This window comes from Marmota monax, unplaced genomic scaffold (genome assembly GCF_021218885.2).
Source record: "Marmota monax isolate L192 unplaced genomic scaffold, Marmota_monax_Labrador192_F-V1.1 WCK01_AAM20220418_F8-fsc00074, whole genome shotgun sequence".
Classification (NCBI taxonomy): domain Eukaryota; kingdom Metazoa; phylum Chordata; class Mammalia; order Rodentia; family Sciuridae; genus Marmota; species Marmota monax.
Window position 1 is genome coordinate 7,256,113 of NW_026694232.1, and position 6,800 is coordinate 7,262,912.

General features: G+C 36.1%; 1 pseudogene; it reads left to right on the top strand.

Annotated features, from left to right (window-relative positions):
- The first annotated feature begins 2,422 nt into the window (after window positions 1–2,422).
- Window positions 2,423–6,399, top strand: LOC124108408 (dual specificity protein phosphatase 18-like; annotated as a pseudogene).
- Window positions 6,400–6,800: the final 401 nt, after the last annotated feature.

The following is a 6,800-nucleotide window of genomic DNA, read 5'->3' on the forward strand; positions in this document are numbered from 1 at the left end:
ATTGTTTTTGTTCACCCACCTTGCTGAGAAGCTGCTTGCTTTTTTTTGCAACATGGAGGAAAGTAGCTCAGGACATGGCACCAGGAAGTAGAGAGAGAGAGAGAGACACTGAGACACTCTCCTCACCATGGATAAAATATGGTATTTAAAGTGAACAGTGAACAATGTAATGTAATGAAGAATATAATGAAAAGTGAGAAAAGAATTGCTCTTAGTTTGTTGGAGAATATTAGAAGAAAAAAGGCAAAACTTCAGAAGTTTATAGCACCTTGGCCCTTTAACCTTTCAATTGTTCCCATCCTGTATTAGCTTTTTCACTGCGGAGACCAAAAGATCTGACAAGAACACTTTTAAAGGAGGAAAAGTTTATTTGGCCTTTCTCCCTTCTTGGGTCCTCAAAGATATATTGACTTAAAAAGGGTTCAACAAGACAATTGTCACAATGAACCAAGAGCCTCAGTATCTTATTCTCTGTCCTACCCTAAAATTGTATAGGGAAATGAATTCACCTTTGAAAATTACACACTTAATATTTTCCTTGTCCTATTTTCATGTACTAGGTTTTACAACATTTGAAAATTAATAGTTCAGCCAGAATTTATATCATTATCTTGTTATCTAATACAGCAATGCCACCAGAATTGCTTAGGATGGTTTGCCATTATAATAAATGATCTAACTAATTTCTTATTTTCATACACCTCAATTTAAAATTTATAATTTACTTCCATTGTGAATTTAGGCAACAAAGCAGTAGTATTAGCAATGTCTACAACTGTCACCAGTGGAAATCTCAAGATATCTTTTAGCATATCAAAGTTACCATAGATCTTAAAGTATCATTTATATACATCACTACTTCCACTACTTCAAACCAGAGTATTTAAAAATAACTTATTTAGCGTTAATAAGAAAGCTTACTTATGTCACAAATTAAAAAATTATTAGCTTTATTTAAGTATAATATATATTTTTGATCCTATGTACTTTATTTGAAGTATTTAAAAATCCTCATTTTTAAAAGAGGTCCATAGGTTGGTTTCAACAGACATATCTGTGGTGAAAACAGGGTTAAGAATCCCTGAGACACTGAAGTTTAGATTCTTTTTTCTCTCTCCTCCCACAATTCCTGATAATCCTATAGTTTCCCTACTACCATAGGCCCATAGAATCCAAATTTCCTCTGGTCTTTGCACAGACTTTGGCAAGGACACCTCTGCTGGGTGTCTCTGGTTTCCTTGCTAAGTTCTCTGAAGTCCTACTATGTACGACAATGGGCACTGACAAAACTGGTGCTGGAAGTCACTTGATTCTGCAGTCTAAGAGCTGGGTTATCTAGGTTAATTGGCTTCTTTTCCTAAGAGTTCTACTGTACAGCCCTGACAGAAGACCATGTATATGACTATGTAATTCAATGAAAACTGTGTTTCTTTCTACCTCTAGACTTCATGTTTACATGAGAACATAAAGCACTTAGACTTCATCCTTATTTTGACTTTATGACCCAAAACTTTAAATATACAAACACTTTTTTAAACAGACTCCCAGCTGTGCTCAGCTTTTAGTCTTTTTTTTTTCACTTTCTGTTTTTTCAGTTCCAATTTCTAATTGATCACTACCTTTTGTTAATTACAGCTTAGCATTCTCTCTCTCTATCCCTCTTTTTCAACTTTTAGTACAGGGGATTGAAGCCAGGTACTTAGCCACTGAGCCACATCTCCAATATTTTCATTTTTTTAAAAAAATTTTTAGACAGGATCTTGCTAATTTGCTTAGGACCTCACTGAATTGCTGAGGCTGGCCTCAAACTTGTGATCCTCCTGCCTCAGCCTCCCAAGTCACTAGGATTACAGATGTGCACCACCATGCCAGGTTACAGTTTTGCATTTTCTACCCTTTTTTATCCTTTCTATTATTACTTTTGTTTAGATCCTCATCATCTCTTGATTGAATTGCTAGCAAAAAAGTAATTTATGGAAAGGGTATGATGGAGTAAGGTGGGTTTTTACTGAAAAAAGTATATTTTAGTTGCTTTAGTTGGAGAATTTTCTTCTTTTCCTAGGACAGAAAGGGTATTGAATATGAAATCTGAGGCATATGCTCACATGCAGATCCACTGGGGTAGTGGAGTGGCTCTTACTTCACAGATCCCTGGCAAGAGTCAGGCATAGATTCAAGGACACATTTGGCCCTATTATCTCTGAAAGTCATTCTAGTACAAAGTACATTCTATGTTAGATTTTCTCATCCTCAGATCTTCCATAAAGTTTTTTTAAAAGTGTTACTCTACTGTGAAATTGAGGGGAAGCATTATTTCCTCTCCAAGGTTGGAAGAGGAGATATGAACAGAGATTCAGGTGAAATTATGCTCAGCTAACAGCTATCTTCAAAGGAGTCATCTCAAAGAAGCAGTGCTACAAGGATGAGACGAGCAGGCAAAGCAGAAGATGCACAGAAAATTATTGTGGAGCATGCCTGTGGGCACCACATTAGCAATCTCCCAGAAATGCTGGAAGTGGCAGGAGCAAGAGATGCACTTTCTACCTCCACTAGCGGACAAGTGGGGCCATATCACCATGACTTGTTTAGGAGTAATCTCTGATAATATGCACAGGCTGCCAGGCAGACAGCAAACATGTTATCTATAGTGTATAATTTTGAGTTACTCTAGATATCTTTGAAGATTAGTAAGGATTCACTTGACTCACAGATATGTTTATTTACAAATAAAATTCATCATAATTCAGTTGATAGTAAGGCAATAAGTCAACTCAAATCCTCTCCTCCTCCACTTTATTGGGAAAGGTGATAAAATATAAAAAATAAATTATAACAACATCAGGAGAATATTTATTTAAAACTGGATCATACATAAAGGTGTTAGATTGGAAGATTTTCTCGATGCCAGTAATTTAATTGAATCAATTGGACTATAGGCGTTCTTTTATAAAAAAAAAGCATCATTATTTCCTTAATTTCTTATGCTCTTGTCAATGGTATTAAAAATACTTTTAAAATTGAGATATAATTCACATGTCCTAAAATTAACCATTTTGAGATGTAAAAAAATTTAGTTTGGATTTTTAGTATATTCACAGAGTTGTACAACTATCATCACTATCTAATTGCAAAACATATTTATTATCCCTCAAGGAAATTCAGTACCCCTTAGTAGTCACTTTTTATTGTTCATTCCCCACATTTTTGGCAAGCACTGATATACTTTCTATTTCTCTATATTTGTGTATTTTGTACCTTTCAATAAATGGAGTCATATGTGATTCTTTTTGTTTGACTTTTTCCCCCTAAGTATGATGATGTTTGCAGGTTTTATACATGTTATAATAGTAAGTCAAAGTTCTTCATTTTTTTTTTTAAAGTACTGGGGACCAAACTCAGGACCTCCACATACCAGAAAAGCACTCTACCACTGGGCTGTCCCACAAACTAGTCATTCCTTTTTTTGGCTCAATAAAATGTTGTTGACTGATTATACAACATTTTGCTTGTTATCAGCTGGTAAGATTTGAGTTTACACATTTTAGCTATTATGAATATATATAATAATGCCACTGTGAATATTCCTGTATGATTTTTGTATTAAAAGTTATTTTCAATTCTCTTAGATATATACCTAGGAGAGGAATTGCTAGGCCATGTGACAACCCTATGTTTAACATTTTGAGTAACTGTCAAGTTATTTTCCACCTTGGGTGCACTATTTTGTATTCCCACCAGCAATATCAATATATTAAGGCTGCAATTTCTCTGCATCCTCATCAACCCTTATGATTTGCTGTGTTTTTCCCCTTTTATTAGAACCATCTTACAGAGTGTGAAGTGATATTTCATTGTGGTTTTGATTTGCATTTCTCTAATTACTAATAATGTAGAACATTTTTTTTCATATGCTTATTGGCCATCCTAAAAAGTTTCAATTCAAATCCTTTGCCCATTTAAAATATTGAATTTTAAAAATAATGTAGGAGTTATTTAAAAATAATGTAAGAGTTATTTCTTTATTTTGAATATTAGATCCTTGTTGGATATATTATTTGCAAAGAACTTTTTAACATTTTGTGGGTTATCTTTTCATTTTCTTAATGGTATTCTTTGCAGAACATTATTTTTTTTGTGTGAAGTTCACTTATTTATTTATTTTTCTTTGGTTGCTTATGCTTTTGGATGTGATATTTAGGAAAACATTGTCTAATCTAAGGTCATAAAAATTACTCCTGTTTTTGCTTTGGTAAACATACTTTTACTTCTTTAATCCATTCAATTTTGTACCTGATATGAGAAGTTGAATTCTTCTGCACTTGGATATCAGTTGTCCCAGCAATATTTTTAAAAAAGCTGTTCTTTTACCATAAAATTACCTTGGCACTCTTGTGGAAATTATATGACCATACATGTATGAATTTCTACCAGAATTCTCAACTTATTCCATTGATCTTTATGTCTACTTTATATTTATGTATTAACTTGATCACTGTAGTCTTATAGTATATTTTAAAGCTGAAAAGTGTTAATCTCCAAAATTTGTTCTTTTATTTCAAAAATTTTTGGGGGTATTATTATGTGTCTCTTTTGAATTTTAGACTCATTTCATTCATGTTGTTAAAAGTTGGAATTTTGGTAGATATTGTATACAGGATCTATAGATAAATGGAGAGTATTGATAACAGTATTACATCTTCCAATCCATGAATATGGGATATCTTTCCATTTATTTTGGTCCTCTTTAATTTTTCTCATCTATGTTTTATAGATTTCAGCATATAGGTGTATTAGTTTGCTATTTGATGCTATAACAAAATATCTGAGGCAGGCCAATTTTGTAAAGAAAGCAGGATTATTTAGTTTATAGTTTTGGATGCTGAAAGTCCAAACAACATGGCACAGGGACTGGTGAAGGCCCATAGTGGGTGGAGGGAGTGATTATATGGGAGTGAACAATATCATTTTCAAACAGGAAATCAAAGAGAAATTTGGGTCCCACATTCCCTTTTAAGAGCATGTCCCCACTTGACCTAAAAACCTAGTAAGTTCCATCTCTTAATGGCCTACCACCTCCTGTCACCACACTGAGGATCAAGCCTCCAACATCTTTGAAAAGACAAGATGAAAAGAAGCCTGTTCCTGTACCAATTCTCTGGGAAACCTACCTGGCTCACCCCTGAAGGTAACTCACAGCTGTCAACTCATGGATTTTATTCCATTTTTATAATGAGAATTTAAACAATGCTTTTCAGTGTTGTTGATTTTCCTTATATATAATGAAACAGAAAGACCTTGCTGTGTGGCCCTAAACAAGTCCTCTCATCTATGCCTCACTTTCCACCAGTGAGAAGTGGAGGATCTAGCTAAATTTATGAGACTGGCCTTGAACTTTTCTTCCTCCTGCCTCAGCCTCCTCAGTTGCTGGGATTACAGATCTGTGCTACCATTCCCAGCTCACAACATCCTTGTGAGTTTTCCATGGACACAGTCTGCAGAAAAATGTAGGCCTCATGTTGTCAACTGCCGACAACACAACCTGGAGATAGTGCCCCTTTGTGCGTGCCTTCCAGGTTCAGTTCTGGCATCCGTCAATCAGTGGCTTTAACAGATCATCAGAAACCTGTACATTAGAAGTGGTGTAGCTGCCAACAACCAGCTCTTGCTGTCCAGCAACCAGATCACCCCAGTCATCAACATCTTGGTAGAAGATGTAAATACCTTCTCTGAGGATATCTAGTACACACAGGTGCCTGTGGCTGATATATCCATTGTGCAGCTCTATGACTTCTTTGACCCTATCTCCAACATATCCACAGTGTGGAAATAAAGCAGGGCTATACAGTGCTACGCTTTGTTGCTGACATGAGCTGCTTAGTTGGGCTTTGTGCCTTGCCTACATCATGAAGTACCATGCCATGTCCCTGCTGTAGGGCCACACATGGACCATGTAAAGCCAGCCCATCATCTGTTTTGTTTTGTTTTTGTTTTTGGTACTGGGGAATGAATCCAGGGGCAATTTACCATTAAGCTATATCCCAGTCCTATTGATTTTTTGAGACAGATCTTGCTAAGTTCCTGAGGCTGGCCTCAAACTTGCAGTGCTCCTGCCTCAACCTCCCAAATTGCTTGGATTACAGTGTGTGCCACTGTGCCTTTTTCTTTTTCTTTTTTCCTGGTACTCAGGGACACTTAGCCACTGAGCCACACCCCCAGCCCTTTTTTTTTTGTATTTTATTTAGAAACAGGGTGTCAATAAGCAGGCCTGGGTTTTGGGAGCAGCTCATCCAGTATAAGTTACAGCTGTTTGGTAAGAATACTGTGTTCATGATCATGTCCCCAGTATGAGTGATCCCTGACATCTATGAGAAGAAGGTCAGTTTGATGATTCCACTGTGAATCATTCCCTAATCCCTGCTTTAGGGTCAGCATACAGACCTCTTGTTGATATTATACCAGGATCAGAACTTGAACAATCTATCTTTGTTGATACAAGAAGACACCAGATGATGCCTTTTATAAGGGCAAGAAAAAAGGAAGAATTGCTACAGATTTTAATCTTATAATCCACATCTTTAAAGACTAAACTTATTTAACTTTTAGATGGTGATGATAAGTTTTCTACCCCAAGAATGGCAAGCCTTGGCTGCTGGCCAGATGGTGAAGTGAGGCAGGGAATACACTGGACAGAGACTGTGCTCCAATGTCTGTGGCAGGTCTGGAATCCTGATACCCGTTTTTCCCCAAGCTGACCAACTCTGAAATAAATCTGCTATAATCCCACTTTGTTCCTTCAAACC